The 16,236-nt window shown below is 41.4% G+C and overlaps 1 protein-coding gene and 1 pseudogene across 1 annotated transcript in view; one reads left to right on the top strand and one right to left on the bottom strand.

Moving 5' to 3' along the window:
- Positions 1-16,236, bottom strand: part of LOC105282702 (serine-rich adhesin for platelets) — a 79,944-nt gene that overhangs the window by 34,971 nt on the left and 28,737 nt on the right.
- LOC113562713 lies at positions 5,769-6,787 on the top strand (annotated as a pseudogene).

The raw sequence follows: 16,236 nt of genomic DNA, 5'->3' as shown, positions 1-16,236 counted from the left end.
TTTTCAAAAATGTGAATGGAGTTTCGTAGGAAAAATTTCCTTCCCATTAATCAACAATTAATAGGAGGCAACGCGTTAATGTTCCGAAAAACGAATTATGAATGAGTATAGGCTATAGCTTACATTCTTGTATGCGGATGCAAGTAATTTTGCTTTTTACTCTATAAATAGAATTGAAACTCTTTTCCCAAACAGTTATAACCATTAAAAATGTTTGTTCATCAATTTGTGTTAATCTAAGTTTTTGGTTTCTTAAAATATAAGAAAGAAGTAAAGTTCAATATCATTTTGTTTAAATAGCTGTAAAAGGCTGTTTGGGATTCTTGTTTTATCATCTTGTGTAGAATTCAAACTAAGTATTTCCGTTTGAATTGTGCACACCAACGCACACCTTTGCGTTATATACAGGATGTTTCATTTTAATTTTTATATCGTAATAACTCGAAAATTTGGTGTTTTGGTAAAAAATGTTTGAAATGAAAGTTGTAGGTTTTTAAGTGAAGCATTACATAGCAATACCAGTATGACCTTGATAGTGTTGTCAAGATCATGTACAGATCACCGTGACATTTTTAAATGCCGCGAAACGTACGACGCGGCGCGGTAGCGACTGTAACTTTCAAGCTTCATAACTTCGAAGTATTTAACGGATAAATACTTTGTTATAGTGTTCTGAAAAGCTCTTGAGGTAAGCTACAAAAATATCTAATGAAAACTGGAGGTTCCCATTTAAAAAATTCAAGGTGACCTTTGCGTGACCTTGGCAACGCTATTCAAGGTCATACTAGTATTATTATCTAATATCTGATTTAAAACCCTATAACTTTTATTTGAAACATTTTTTTCTAAACCGTCATGTTTTCGAGTTATTACTTTTGGCCAGCTTTTTTCGAGTTTAGCCCACTGTGCGGCGTAATGAAACGCGATTTAACGCGATAGTAAGTGAGTGCGTGCCCACACGTCCAGCTTCCGCGTGAAAAATCTCTCTCTCTCGCTAATCATTTATCAAATCGACCGCTGGGCGAAACAATGTTGCCCTTTTTTCATCGGCCTCGTCGGCGAAACTGATGACGCTCGGCCGGCTTGATTTGTTGCAGCTCGCTCGGCGGCGACGGCGGCGATTTGTAATAAAGCGACGCCGACTTTTCCGACACGCGCGGATGCTGCGCGACGGCGACGATGGACCGCGTCCCATTCAGCGGCCGGAGAGAAATGAACGAGCCGGGGAGACGCGTTCTTTCTCTCCGTCTCTGTCGAGGGAGAGAATTCATTCACGCTCTCGGATAAACAGACGATTCTACGATAACATCGTCGGGGACGTCGCGTGCAAATGCAACTTCGTTGTCGTCGTCGTCGTTCAACGCGATGATTAATCCTCGTCTTGCGGAGAAAAGTCACTGATCTCCGCTTATGAAGCGGACTATTGTCGCGCGACCTCGCTCGCGGATTGCTCGCGAGTCCGCTCGAGATGCTGGTCGATCGCGAGTGACGCTAATGAGATTACATGAGATCTCCGTGTAATGTCATCGTGGAACGATTGTTCAATGAGATACGCGACTATCATCGAGCTCGCGTCGGCAATTCGGAGTTAATCCGCGACAGCGAAAATATTGAAAATTATTAAACAAAAAAGACAAGATCTAATAAACTTGTCAAGGCTGCAAATTCTTTCGACAATCTGGAGCCTGAAATTTCTCGGGGATCCTGAACGCCTGCGAGGTCTCGCTTCCGGTTTATTTCGGTCAGAATGTCAATAGTGCTACGATATCGCGTCGCTGTGCGGTAACAGCTTCCGGAAGTCAGCTGGCGGAAGCCAGACAGATATTTGGACAGGTTGCTTGATTAATGGGTCGATTGGCGCTTATCGCACCTATCGCGGCGACTGGTTCGCAAAAATTACGCGAATGCGTGCGTTGCGTGTGTGCAACACGCGACCGATATAACGAGACGCGTGAAAGTCGAGCGACCACTTCGACCCCCGATCCCCTTTCCGCCATATCGATCCCCTTCGATTTTGCTTTAATTACGAGGCGCTCGTGAAACGAGCCGATCGTTACGCGCGCACGTTCGCTCGCGAGAAGCCGGTCCGCGACGCGATTTATCGCAGCGGAAGTGGATCGTTATAACGAGCTGCTCTTTCCGGGGCACTCCCTTTCGAGTGCGTCCTTCGCGTAGCGTTCGTTATTGTTCTCCATGCTGTTTCCTCACCGTTCATTCCCTCGTAAAACGACCACCATAACTATCGAGAACAACACTCTCGGATCAGAGAGAGCCGTCAAAGCAAAATTTATCCTGACCTTAATGATTCTTGGATGTTGTTTATTTATTTTATTAAATCATCATGGTGCATCGTATTTCGTTGCACAAGGCGAATTCTCCTTTTTCTCGTGGCACACATTGTTATCCCCGTCCTTCCCTCCTTTTCGCTATTTTTTCTCTTCTCTCTCTCTCTCTGATTAAGTATTTTACGATACTATCAAACGCGCGGACTTCCTTTCCCTTCTTCCCTGCCCGGCACAGTTGCATGTTAATTGCGGAATTTACGGCGAGGCAGAATCTATTACGAGGAAATACGATTTGGAAACGCGAAAGGTTAACGCGCCTTTTATGGAGAACGGATTCGTTCCGCAGGAACGCCGGCGTGCACGCAGTGGATACACGCGCGCGCGCGGCCGCGTACGGCGGTAGCGCAATTTTCATTGTATAATTCGCATTTTTCTTCTCTTTTCCCGCGACTCTCTCGCGACCGGCATACGCACGCGTTGTTGCTTCGCGTATTCCGGCGGCGGTCGTTTGCCACAAAGAGGCCGACGGGGGGGGGGGGCGGGGCACGCAGGGGAGAGACCGTTCTCCATTAACCGCGAGCCGTTCTCAGGAAATAGCGTGGAAACGGCGTGCCGGCGTGCGACGATGGCGAAATTTTCCCGCCACGCCGCGCGGAAAACGGCGCAAAAACGCGCCGTAAGAACAACGCGCGTTGATTGACCGGGCGCGCGATCGCACGTGCGCTCGCCACGTGGGCGTTTCCGTCCGCTCGTCCGAGCTTCCAGCTTCCCGCATTTGGTCCCCCCGCGACCCGCGCGATCTCCCATTAACAAGCACGATCTTACGACCCGGGGCAATTAGGAGCGTGGACCTGCCTTGAAATTCGAACACGCGTCATTCGTGCGAATGAGCGCGTTATCCGCCTCAATTTCGACCACTTCCGCGCCGATTCCGCGCCGTTATTCATTCCAGCAACGCGCTTAGAATTACAATGAACATTACGGGCTCTCTTGGCGAGCCAGTGGCGCACACCCTCAGAAAGGATTCCTGATAACAAGACGAAAAATATTCTTGACTAATTTAATCGTATTACAAGCATAAAAAATATGAAAATGAAACAACTTTTAATTTAAATCAGTAATTTCTATTCTTCTCTCTCGAATTAAATAAGATTGCTTACTGTCTTGAGACAAGAGTAACATGTACAAATTTATGCTTATATATTCTTGTATGTAGAATAATTTGATATTAGCGCCACTTTATAGTAGGCTTTGTCGATGTCGACGCATCATTTTCTCACAGTCGCTCGTCGACTCGGCGCTTCTGCGTCCTTTATTCCGATAAAACGGCCAATATTTATTTGTTGCAATCGAAAATCGGGAAAGTGATTCTGTTATTTACAATGAATAAGTGCAATACTCTACAAGAAATATTAAAAGATATGGAAATGTAAGTAAGTATATACAATATACTTACTTGAGAAATAAGATTCGGGATAAGACATTTCCATACCTTTTAATATTTCTTGTAGAGTATTGCACTTATTCATTGTAAATAACAGAAACACTTTTCCGATTTTCGATTGCAACACATAAATATTGGCCGTTTTGTGCAGATTCTACAAATTCTCTTACAAGAATAGAATAAGATGTCTTTTAGATCTCACAATATTCTGAAATCAAGAATATTTTGAACTTGCTACAAATTTTTATCTAAATCCTTCTGAGAAAATGAATGAGATAGCGCCAAGATTATTTGAATCTAGATTTTCGAATTTTCTATTCAAGATTAAAATATGCTTCTTTTCAATAATAAATATGATTGTCGCTATAGCGATCTTATTTTATGATAGATTAAAGAGTAATAGCATTAAGTCCAGAAATCTTTTCTGTGGGTGCACGATTGTTCTCTTTTCCTTCTCCTTTCATCTGTTTCACTCCTCTCTATCTGTCTCTCTCCTCTCTTCACTTCGACAGTCACAGCAGCGAGCGCGTGTGATCCGCTTCCGTCGTGGATTCGTTAGCGGGCGATCGTTAACGTCGGATTGATAGTTTCCGCACGGCAGGTATCGGTATCGCGTGAGATGAACATCGAAGAATATGCCTCTTCCTCCCTCCCGCGGCGCAAGGGAGCCACGCCGAACGAACAATCGTTGCATGGTTGCGCCGTGGAAGAAGCCACGCCATTGTCTTCCCCTCGGTCGTTATGCATTAATTAGAATTGTTTAACAGTGAGGCGCGCGGGAAGGGGGATGGCGCGGGGATATTAATTAGACGGTCTCTCGTTCCTCCTGAAACTATCGATACCGTGTGCATCTCGCTCTTAATGACGCAGCGTGTGCCGGCACGCCGCGCGCACAAGAAAAATTTCCATAGGACCCCATTGTTCACCGTGAGTCCCGCGTATGGTACGGTCCTTCCGAGTTATCGATTCGCGCTTAGAAATCTGCGATGTATAACGAAATGTGAAACGTAGCTGTCGAGAGAAATGATTTCTCCCTTCGCCAAGGAAGCGTCAATAATTAACTGATATTTATTTTATCGTTTGTGTACACTTAATTATTACGTTTGACAGTTTTAATAATGGAATATATTTATGTTTCCAGAGAGAGAGAGAAAGAAAGAGAAAGAAACATTACGTCATTCTCGCGTGTCGAATCATTATAGAGGATTATTAATCTAGAGGAATTTTCAGATCACGCGCGCAGCACAGCGAGAACTCGCGGTGATATAATCGCCGATAATTGGTCGGATATGCGCGGAATGTTTCCCTGGAATTCCAGTAGAAGTATAAATAACGGCAGGATATCGAAAGGCGGCCGGAATTGCAAAAATCGAAATTAATCTCGCGTCCGGCAACGACTCGCGCGCGACAAGGACGCGGCGTTGGCCGCAACTTTTCCCAGCGCTAACGAGTGCCCGGGAGCTAATAACGTTATTAAGTATATGAACAATAAAAAAAGGGGAAAAACAGATACATGAGCAGGAATCACGCCTCTTCGCGATTGCACTCATGTAAGCGCATAACTATAAAATGCAATCTCCAAACGTGCACATGCGGCGGCAACGCTCCTCTCTCCTGCAAACGACTTGCTTGCTTGCAAACCCTGCTTGCTGTCCCCCTTCCTTCTTCTCCTCATCGAAAGTGCGAACGCGTTTGATATTATCGAAACATCTCGAATTAGAGCAAAAGTTTTAATGACGCGATAATCTATCAGCTTCTTCGCCTAACTTTATTAATTCTCCGAAATGTCGATAATGATCAGGACAGACAGTAAGCCGTGACACATTTATTATAGAAAATTCTATAATTATTGGGTCATTAAGTATGAAACTTTACAAATGTAAAAGCGCCATCTTTAACATTTGTTATCTCAAATTTGGCGCCAGACGTCAGTATCAGGTTAGATTAGTGTGATAGATGTATGTTCGCTCTTCAGATGTCATATTTGTTTGTTCAAATATCTTCATTAGTTTTATTGGTGGATTCTTTTTTATAGAACTATGGAAAAGTCCAAAATTCGTGTGATTTATGAATATGAGTTCCGCCGTGGAACCACAGTGTCGGAGACAGCTCGTAATATCAACGCTGTATTTGGTGAAGGTTCAACTACTAAAGCAACGGTGGGCAATTGGTTCAAAAACTTCAGAGATGGAGATTTCAGCCTCGCTAATGAGCCACGTGGAAGACCAAAGACGAAGGTGGATAATGATCACTTGAGAGCCGTAGTAGAGTCCGATCCATCTCAAAGTACACGTGAATTGGCATCGATATTCAATGTTTCTATACCCACCATATTGTTCATTTAGCTGCAATTGGTAAGATAAAGAAGTTGGACAAATGGGTCCCGCACGAATTGACCGATGCGCAGCAGGCGCAACGTCTAGAGGCTTCACTTTCTTTGCTTTCCCGTTACAAAAATGAATCTTTTTTTAATCGAATTGTGACCTGCGATAAAAAGTGGATACTCTACGACAATCGTAAACGCTCACATCAGTGGTTGAACGCTGATGAACCACCGAGACATCACGCGAAACCCAACATTACACAGAAGAAGCTTATGGTGACTGTTTGGTGGTCCAGGTCAGGTGTTAGCTACTACAACTTTATGAAACCTGGTACATCGATAACGGCTGAAGTATATTGCAAGCAATTGGACGAAATGATGCAACAACTTGCTATTAAACAACCGAAATTGGTCAATCGGTCAATGCCAATCCTGTTGCATGATAATGCTCGACCGCACACCGCACGACTGACCGTGGCAAAGCTACAGGAGTTGGAATTGGAAACTCTCCGTCATCCACCATATTCACCAGATCTATCACCTACCGACTATCACTTCTTCCGGAATTTGGACAACTTGTTGGTGGGAAAATTCTTCAATTCTCAACAGGCAGTCGAAACAGCCCTCCGCGACTTCATCGATTCCCGTACTCCTGGCTTCTATAGTAGAGGCATAGACCAACTACCACTAAAATGGCAGAAGTGTGTAGATAACATGGGCGCATACTTCGATTGAAAATAAATCATGTCCATGTGCCAAAAAATGCAAAAGTTTATGTTCTATTTGTAAAGTTTCATACTTAATGACCCAATATGTAATACAAATTTAAAATTATTGCTAGAAATAGACGACTGAGTTACATATTGATGAATGTACGATTCTCTTTCCTCAATCAACGATGATGGCGGTGCATGTATGAGTGCTACCGCTGCATCTGGCAAAGTAGCGGTGAGAAATTTTCAAGGAGAAGGCGGAGAAGAGGAAAGCCGTCGAAGCCGTGCGAAGTTCAGAGTCTGCGGTGAAAGAGGTCATTATGTCGTGATGGAGGATATTAATTAGAATTAACGAGAGAAGACGGATGGCATTTCCGTTCGCGCGGCTTCCCTCTTCTTCGTCCTGAGAAGAGACATGAAAAAATCGTTAAACGGTTCGTGAGAGATCGGCATCGTGAGAGTTCAGTGCCAGGAAAAGCCGCGACGCTCATGAATCCGGTAAATAAACTTTGCAAACTGTTGCACCGTCCGATTTCGACGGAACTTTTCGTTTCTCCTCGAGAAATACGAGTTCGTGAAGAACGAAAAGACGAACACTCGTGCTCGCACCTGATCGTTACAGGTGCACGCAGGTGTCTTTAGATAGTCCTTGCCTGGAGCTAAAGATGCCTTGCGATATGATCGACATCCTGCAAAGGAAAGGCCTTGCGTCTTCGAACGTTTGTCGCGAAAATGAATTGGCGATTGAGCATCGGTTAGAATTGAGAGGCACAGCTAAATTTGCTAAATTGTTTTTATTAAAAATCTATGGATAGAGGAGAATCCCCTATTATGAGATATGCTCCTAATATGAGATAATGGGGTTTCTGCTAAACTAGTGAGCACCATCTGTTAGTTCCACCATGAACTTATTACTCTTGGTGTAAAATATATTTAGTGAAAAATTCATTGTTCGTTATTGCGTTTAGCCTTTGCAAGAAAAAGTTTGTGAAATTGTGAACATGTCAAAGGAACTTGAGGTAAGTCTTTAAACCCTGTTTATTACATAATAAAGAAATGGTTGGCAATAAATTCAGTATGCAATGATAGAGTAGAATCGTAGTAACAGGAAAATACGCGATTTGTTGAATTGCTTAATTGTAGAGGTTAGATTTCATGATCACGGAACCGCTAGGCGTGTGGCTCGTATAATGAGATATTCAGGGTACTCTCAATATGAGATCATTATTGCTCGAATATGAGGATTATGTAGTGTAATAAAAAGAAAGAAAATACTACTTAAGGTTAAAGAAAAGTTAATACGAATTTATATTACGCAGTTTTGTGTATTTAATTTTTATAGAATCTGACTATGGAGGTTAGAGAAACGAGGAAGCGTCGACAGTGGAATCGTGAAGATTTGGCAAAGGCTGTAGCAGCAGTATTTTTATAAAACTATCTAATAAAGTTTTTTAATTGCAATACTGAGGTATTTTGCACTTTTAACACCGATTTCTCGAGGTATCTTATATTAGGAGCACACTTTCTCGATCCTGCGTAAAGCTCTTTTTTCAAATTTTTTTAATTTTCAGAAAAAATAATATTTAAATTAGATTTTTCATTTGACCAACCTAAAGCTTATTAAATTCTCTTCAAGATAACGTATTACATTTAAAAATTCTGCCTATAGATTTCCTTACATTCGGCAAAATCGATATGGTATCTCATAATCGGGGACTTTCCTCTATTTGTGGAAAAATGTCATTCTGCCAAGTTATTTTTATGAGCGACGTTAAACCTTTGCAATTATAACAAATTCATTTTTGCCGTTTGGGAATCTTGTTCAGTCATTTTGATTGTTATAGATGGATATGTGATATCTTTGTGACGAAAACTAAAATTAAAATTAAGAGATGGTTACGCGGTAGCAAAAGAATTTATTCGGTGAGTAGAGAGAGAAACTCTTGCCAAACTTATCATTTCGCAAAGCAGTAGAACTGGGCGTCACTAGCGTAACCTAAGAACGCGTTTTACGGATTGGATCGATCGACCTACATTTAAGAAAAGAAAGTGCGCACAAAAGTGTCGGCAGACATTTTATTACATTTCCAGCGAATACAAATCACGTAGTCAAAACACAAAGTACATTCTCATTCTTTATCCCGGATATGAACGCGCAAATCCTTGGACTTTCGATCGTACATTTATTTAATCCTCGAAGTTATCCTTCTGCATATCCTACAGGGACCTTGCAGTTACATTTTCCATAAAACCTCGGACTGACGAAAATAAAATTGGCCGTTTGATGTTTCATGTAATATCAGTCTGTGAATCGATTCATGATCGATTTATCGATCGAATAGTGAAATGATGAATCAACTGATTCACTGGATTGCAATGACTGATTTAAAAAAACAGTTCACTTATTATATAATAAATATACAAAATATTAGGTCGGTTAAACATCGATTATCAACATTGTTGCCTGTATCACATGCACGAATCGAACCGCACTTTTTGATTGGCCCGATAGTTAGAAAAATGTGCAAAGGGTCAAACGACCAATTTCGTTGGTTCCCTGTTCCTTCTTGGACAAAGTACCGCCGAAAGTGCGTGCGCGGCCGTGTGCGATGACTGACCGCGTGAGAGAGTGAAATTAAGATCGTGACTGACTAATGTGCGTCTTACGTGACATCGGCACCGAGAAAGACACGCTTCGAAAGGTCTAACCGCATCCTTGCGCCGGAGTTACGCGGTTACGTAAGGAGAAAAGTGAGACACCGAATGGGAAAGAGAAAGAGAAAGAAAGAAAGAAAAAGATTGGAACACTACGTGCACGAAAGAAAGATAGAGAGACAGACAGGCAGAGAGAGAGGCTCAAGGAGCGAGACAGAAGTCGAGGAAATGTGTACCAAGAACGGTAACCCGTATTAACTGTTATCTTTCGTAGGATTTTTGCAGAGTTGTCCGGTACCTGTTACGAGTCGGCCGTGTTGCACACGTAAGAAAGAAAGAAAGAAAGAAAGACAAGAAAAAAAGGATAAGAAGGAAACGATGGAAAACCTTTCGGAACGAAACGGATCGTAAAGAATGCTCGCGCGGGTTTTATCCTCGAGGAGGGCATTATTCGCCTCGGTCGTACATTGTTAACGATTTTTACGCGTTTGCGCAGGGATCTAATATTTTATTACGACACACTCGTGATAATTACGCAACGATTCGTAATTGATCAGTTCAACACTCGCGCACACGCGTGAATGATCGAAAAATCTTGCGGGCATCATGGGACAACGATTGCGTGAGCAAAAAAGTTGTGCGTACATGTACATAGAAATCGATGCAGGCACGTGGTCCGTTTGCGTGTCTTGTCTCTGAATACGTAGCTAATTTAGCTACAACGACAGTTTTGTTCGAGTCGAACGGCGAATGTTCGTTCTTCGAGCGAACGCGAGTATCTTCTGCTATCGACCGTTGCAGCCCGATGCATCGATAGATCGAGGTGAAAGCCAATCGCCGGTATTGTGCGTGAAACGAAATGAAAAGCGCATTGGAGATCCCAGCACGAAATTACGTAAACCGAAATTCATCCATCCTCGCGAGGCGAAGCAGAAGGCTCGCGGACACGCATAATCGGGGCGCACGAGCCTCGGGATTAATTATTTTCTACCTTCGTGAGCCTACGTTTTACCTAACTCTTGCGCGATTACGTAAGAGGGAAGGAGTAATGTCAAAGAGAAATGACATAAGCGCCGACACGAGGCTGCCGTAGACGGCCTTTCGTCGCACAATCAAGATTCTCGCGTATCAATTCGCGTGTTTTGTCGTCAAATATTTAAACGACCTCGGCGCAAACATTTGCAATCACGACTTCGAGTTTTCAATCGTTTTTTTTCATCAATAATAAAACACCTAAGATGGGGAACAAAGGCAAATCAGTGCCGTGTTGCAATTATTTAATCGACTCAATGAAATATAATTTATATTAGGTCAACTGAGTAATCCGGATCGCGTATATAGAGAGATGGTGATGAATGAAACTACACACATACTTATGACAACACACATAGCGTATCGTATATTAATTATAGGCAATCTTTAAAAAATAATAAAATTCTCCAAAATATCACTAATATTTGTATCGCCATTTAAACGCGATCCGGATTACTTAATTAAGGGGGTATTCTAGTGTAAAAGCGGAATTTGTATGCTATTTTGGTGAATTTTTTGGAAAAAAGTATAAGGTTTTTTGAGGCAGGGTTTTCCCTGCTTATTCATACATATTTGGTGTATGTTTCCAAATTTTTGTATTAGACAATAACTATAAATAAGCGCTGCACATGATATTAAATAAGAACATGAAAAAAAAGTTGGTCCATGGTTCCCATGATTTCAGTTGTTCTGCTCATCTGAAACAAAAAAATCAAAGAGATTCTTAATTAGTATGAGTGTGGCTATAGCAGGTACCAGAATGAAAAAAAAATGTTGAAAATTTAAAACATGACTTCATTGAGAAAATTAAGTTTCGATTTGTGCCATTTTTTTTCACCATTGAAGAGCTGTAGAAATTCCAAAAAACAATATTTCGACTTGATTGTGGTAGGGGCTATAGCCACACATATACTGAAGATGTGTGCAAAAGCCTGAGTCAATTGATTAACTGGTTTTTGAGATATCATGGGAACCAATTTGAAAAACATGGTTTCGAGAAAAACACGTTTAAAGTTTTTCATACTGATTACATAGAGATAATGTTACTTACGATCAATCGGCTAGTCCAGGGCCATACAGGGGACATTCCTCTTGTTCGTAGAAGTCCTGCAGAGCTGATCTCTCTTCCCTGCGATTCATTCTCTGATCTCGAGAGAAGTTAGTGGAGCGCCGCCCCGAGCGGGCGATACGAGCTTCGTTCCGGGAGTTTGCGTACATCACCGCTTGCTGACCAATACTAACTCCCATCACGTTCATAAGTTTGAAAATTGGCATAAATCCTTTATTGAAAATTATAACTGCCAAGAATGTTGCTATTTCAACAACTTTCGCGCCAGCATGGAGATGTTTTGGAGCAAAAGTCCAAATCAATGAATTTAGGGATTCATTGTACTATATAACCTGTACTATACAAAGGCTCCAATTCAAATGTACGACCTTCAAAGAATAACGATCTTCCGACCCTACCTAAAATACTAACACAATGCTCTGTTGTGTGCCGCGCGGTCCAACCGCCGAGCGCGCGCCAGAGGTCGATGTTTAACCGACCTAATATTTTGTATATTTATTATATAATAAGTGAACTTTTTTTTAAATCAGTCATTGCAATCCAGTGAATCAGTTGATTCATCATTTCACTATTTTCTATTAGGTGCTATTACTTTGTTAATTTTGCGAATCGGGTTAAATCTTCTCGCAGACATATTTTCCATACCATATATTTGCAAAATATGCCAAAAAAAAATTCGATTTTTCTGACATGCTACACTAGAATACCCCCTTAATGACGTAATATTAAGTAAGTTAATGCAATTTAATGAAATCATCAATTTATTTCATTGAACATCGATAAAAAAAACTATCGATTGCTACAATAATTAGCGTGTACTTTTTGCTTCTCGATAAGCGGCGTAACGCATAACGGAATGAAATAATAATTATAATGCAAAATAAACGAGGAAAACGCACGGGGCGAATGGCCGGCGCGTTTTCCGCGTACGCGCGCGTTTTACTCTCGCAAGGCGCGTTACATGCTTCACAGCTGGACGCGGCAACTTTCTTCGTGCACGCGGTGCAACCATGGGTTTCCATGTGCGGGAACGTCATGGGGACGTCGTGATGAACGCCCTCGCAGGCGTAAACGCAACGATCAACGGTGATTCATTCGATCTTCGTCTGCGTCTTCGCGCAGCCAGCCTCGCGTCTTTTCTCGCCAACTATTTGACCTCCTTAGCACCTCCAATGCGCGTTTCAACCTGGCGATCGAAACTTCTCCGAGGCTTCTCCAAGCCTCCTTCCTTTCTGCCCTTTTGCGATCTTCTCATAAACTGGAAGCGAAGCACGCTTGTGCTTCCTGCGTGACGTTATTTTTATCTTATATTCGTCATTTTCTTTTTCACTTTTTTAATAAATGTTGGATTTAACATGTCACCAGTGTACCAATTGGTCGATGCCAAAACAGGTTGGGCCCCACCTCGAATCAATCGTGTATAATACGTCCGAGGTTTACGCGCCGAATATGCCGGAAGATGCGCGGAAACCATGCGATTAAGAGCACTGGAACGCGCACGTGTTAATTAAAGCGGAAACGAACGAAAGTCACGGCTACATAATGACCTGTTTTGCTGGCTTTTCTGCGGATCTATCACATAATGCGATCGAGACGTAACAAGAACGAACGTGCCGAAAGGAGAAAGTGCAAAGAAAAAAAAACAAAAAATAATAAGCACCACCCGGAATTCGTTGTAAATGGATAAATTCGATCAGGGGAAGGGAGATTATTGATGACCGAAAAAAAGAAATACAGCGCTTCGACGAACTCGGCTGAATTATTCTCTGCTCGCCACTCGCGACAAAATCTCGTCGCGATGATACGAGACAAAAAATAAAAATAATAATCTGATCACTACGTTGTCTGCAACTTGATGCAAATTCTGGCGTCCATAAAAATCCTACTCTGTTTTTTGAATACTTTATCACATGCTCAAAAAGTGCGTAACAATGCGCGGCAATGACAGCAAAAGACAAAATTAGGTCCTCCTCCGCATCTCTCTGGACTCCACCTGGATATTTTTATTCGACAATTCAGGGTTGAAATCAGAATTGAATAAATTCCAGAGAAATGGCTACGGTATCGACAGTAGCTCCGAGAGCACGTCGAGGGCAGCCTTGATGGACGGAAGCTCGTAAACCGTCAAGGAAAAATTTCCTGCAGGCGGGCACGCTGCAACGAGATGTGCAAACGAGTGGACGATGCTCGTCCAACGTCGTCCCACGTGTCTCGACTGCGATGCATACATATATATTTCTGCCCGCGTAGATGTCCCACGAGGCCGCATTCCGTCCGTTCGTCGGCTTCAATGGACGGTACTTTCTTTTTTTTCTGTACGGAACGTAGAGATTCGCGCAGATGTATCCGATTATTGTTACACGGCACGTTTAACATTCGCCGTCCCACATTTAGCGCGAAATGTGGGCGTCTGAGATGCTGCCATTTGTTTATCTACCATCGAAGCTGCATGCAAGTCTATTGCAACGGCCGGAGAACCAAAATGGCTGCATATAACGAATTGAATTGAGGAAACTCGACGAAAGATAATAATTGATAAATTATAGAATAATTCGCAGTATTTATTAGAAATCAGAAACTATATACAGGGTGTCCCGGGTTTTAACCGACAAACTGCGGGAGCATATTCTACTAGTGGAAATAAGAAAAAATTCTTATATCGAGTTTGCTTAGAAACGCTTTATTACAAAGTTATGAACCAATATTGAAAAGAAATATGAGATAAGTAACAACGGATTTTTTCACAAAAATAAAAATTATCTACGCAATGATTTAGTGACGCATTTCAAAATGTTGTCCTTGCACATCGATACAAGCTAGACATCGACGTAGTACAGAATTTGTTACGGTACGACATTCCTGAAAATTTTGTTGCATCTCAGTAACTGAATTAGTAATTCGTTGCTTTAAATCTTCAAGCGAGATTACTTCTGTACTGTAAACTTTATTGTTTAAAGTTCCCCATAAATAAAAATCAAGAGGCGTTAAATCGGGCGATCTTGGAGGCCAGAAAACCGGTCCTCCTCGACCGATCCACCTATGAGCGTAATGTTCATCTAACCAGTTTCTAACTTGTCTAGCATAGTGCGATGGACAACCGTCTAACTGTATCCAGCTGTTTTGGCGAAGATTTAAGATTCTTTCCGAGCGTCGTCGGTGTCTTAGAGCTGAACGAACATCATCATATTCATTCATAGGTCGAAATGAACCCAAATTACGTAATTGCAAATGGGTATTACTAAACACAGAACTATCTGGTACTCTCCTGTTGGGAAATCTACGTTGATACTCTCGTACGGCAGCTCGTGCATTTCCGTCACAGAATCCGTACACGAAATGAATATCGGTGTATTCCTCATTTGAAAACACTTTTGGCATTCTGATAGTAATTGCTAGTTGACACGACGATTGAAATCTAACAGCTACTGTTGTGGAAGTAACAATCATACTGAATCGTTTCAACATAGTGAACATGAATACATGTGAATACACGTAACATAAACATCTTCGACCTTCCAAATTCTGCACTATGTTCCGTTGTTACTTATCTCATATTTCTTTTCAATATTGGTTTATAACTTTGTAATAAAGCATTTCTAAGCAAACTCGATATAAGAATTTTTTCTTATTATATTATATAGATATAGATATATATATATATATATACAGGGTGTCCCGGGTTTTAACCGACAAACTGCGGGAGCATATTCTACTAGTGGAAATAAGAAAAAATTCTTATATCGAGTTTGCTTAGAAACGCTTTATTACAAAGTTATGAACCAATATTGAAAAGAAATATGAGATATGTAACAACGGATTTTTTCACAAAAATAAAAATTATCTACGCAATGATTTAGTGACGCATTTCAAAATGTTGTCCTTGCACATCGATACAAGCTAGACATCGACGTAGTACAGAATTTGTTACGGTACAACATTCCTGAAAATTTTGTTGCATCTCAGTAACTGAATTAGTAATTCGTTGCTTTAAATCTTCAAGCGAGACTTCTGTACTGTAAACTTTATTTTTTAAAGTTGCCCATAAATAAAAATCAAGAGGCGTTAAATCGGGCGATCTTGGAGGCCAGAAAACCGGTCCTCCTCGACCAATCCACCTATGAGCGTAATGTTCATCTAACCAGTTTCTAACTTGTCTAGCATAGTGCGATGGACAACCGTCTAACTGTATCCAGCTGTTTTGGCGAAGATTTAAGATTCTTTCCGAGCGTCGTCGGTGTCTTAGAGCTGAACGAACATCATCATATTCATTCATAGGTCGAAATGAACCCAAATTACGTAATTGCAAATGGGTATTACTAAACACAGAACTATCTGGTACTCTCCTGTTGGGAAATCTACGTTGATACTCTCGTACGGCAGCTCGTGCATTTCCGTCACAGAATCCGTACACGAAATGAATATCGGTGTATTCCTCATTTGAAAATACTTTTGGCATTCTGATAGTAATTGCTAGTTGATACGACGATTGAAATCTAACAGCTACTGTTGTGAAAGTAACAATCATACTGAATCGTTTCAACATAGTGAACATGAATACATGTGAATACACGTAACATAAACATCTTGGACCTCCCAAATTCTACACTATGTTCCGTTGTTACTTATCTGATATTTCTTTTCAATATTGGTTTATAACTTTGTAACAAAGCATTTCTAAGCAAACTTTTCTTATTTCCACTAGTAGAATATGCTCC

Source organism: Ooceraea biroi, chromosome 10 (genome assembly GCF_003672135.1).
Source record: "Ooceraea biroi isolate clonal line C1 chromosome 10, Obir_v5.4, whole genome shotgun sequence".
NCBI lineage: Eukaryota > Metazoa > Arthropoda > Insecta > Hymenoptera > Formicidae > Ooceraea > Ooceraea biroi.
Note: the sequence above shows the minus strand (reverse complement) of the source record. Positions and strands in the feature narration are given on the sequence as shown.